Consider the following 1,618-nt stretch of genomic DNA (forward strand, 5'->3'; position numbering starts at 1 on the left):
CATACCTATGGGAGTCTTGTATGCAGTGCGATAGGCCGATAGAGCATCATCAAGTTTCCTTAACCAATCCGTTCTATTAGCATTCATAGTCTTCGCCAAAATCTGTTTGATCTCTCCGTTAGACACTTCAACTTGCCCACTAGTCTGTGGATGGTAAGGAGTGGCTACATTCGGACACCATATTTCTCAAGTAGTGCCTTAAACAACTTATTACAAAAATGGGAACCTCCATCACAGATAATCGTCCTCACTGTACCAAATCTAGAGAAGATATTCTTTTTCAAGAACGCGATGACACTTTTACCTTCATTGTTGGGGAGCGCAATTGTTTCCATCCACTTCGATACATAATCAACCGCAACAAGAATATATTTCATCCCATGTGAACTCACAAATGGACCCATAAAATCAATGCCCCATACATCAAATAACTCAATCACTAATATTGGATTCATATGAAGCTCTTGCCACTTTGAAATTCCTCCTTCTCTTTGGCAACGGTCACAAGTTTTGGCGAAATCATGAGCATCTTGGTGGATGGTGGATGGTGGATCAGTAGTACCCACACTGCAAAATTTTATGCACAGTCCGAACACCACTATGATGCCCACCAATAGGTGAAGAATGACACGCCTTTAGTATACCCATCATCTCAGCCTTTGGCACGCAGCGACAAATAATCCCATCGGCACAACTACGATACAGATAAGGCTCATCCCAAAAGAACTTCATATCATGCATAAACTTTTTCCTTTGGTGAAAAGACAAATTCGGGGGCACCAAATCGCTTATTAGCAAAGTCTGCGAACCAAGGAATCAGATCATGAGAAGCAATCAATACATGTTCATCTGAAAAAGCATCATTAATTTCAGCCCTATCACCAAGCTTTATTATAGCATCTTCCTCCAATCTGGACAAGTGATCGACAACTTGATTTTCAATCCCCTTTTGATCTGTTACCACAAAATCAAACTCTTGCAGCAAAACTACCCATTTAATCAACCTTGATTTTGCATCCTTCTTTGCCATTAAATACCTCAATGCAGAATGGTCAGTATGCACTATGACCTTAGTACCAAGCAAGTAGGATCGAAATTTTTCGAATGCCAAAATCACTGCAAGAAGCTCTTGTTCAGTTACCGTATAGTTATTTTGGGCCACATTTAGAGCTTTGCTAGCATAGTAAATAGGATGGAGAATTTTCTCTCGCCTCTGTCCCGATACCATACCAAGCGCCACTCCACTCGCATCACACATCACTTTAAAAACGGTTATCCCCAATCCGGTGAAATAATGGTAGGTACAGTAACTAACTTCTCCAAATGCTCTTAGACAAGCATCATCAAAATAGAACTTACTCTCCTTCTCGAGTAGTTTGCACAAGGGAACGAATGTGCAATTTTTGAGAAATCTTTGATGAACCTCCTATAAAAACCTGCACGCCCAAGAAAACTTCGAACACCTTTTACAGAGATAGGTGGAGGTAGTTTTTCTACTACCTCAACTTTCATTTTCTCTACCTCAATGTCCTTCTCATAAATCCGATGACCTAGAACTATTCCTTCTTTCACCATAAAGTGGCACTTCTCCCAATTTAGCACCAGATTGCAGTCTTCA

The sequence above is a fragment of the Solanum tuberosum genome, unplaced genomic scaffold (genome assembly GCF_000226075.1).
Source record: "Solanum tuberosum cultivar DM 1-3 516 R44 unplaced genomic scaffold, SolTub_3.0 scf00622, whole genome shotgun sequence".
Classification (NCBI taxonomy): Eukaryota; Viridiplantae; Streptophyta; class Magnoliopsida; order Solanales; family Solanaceae; genus Solanum; species Solanum tuberosum.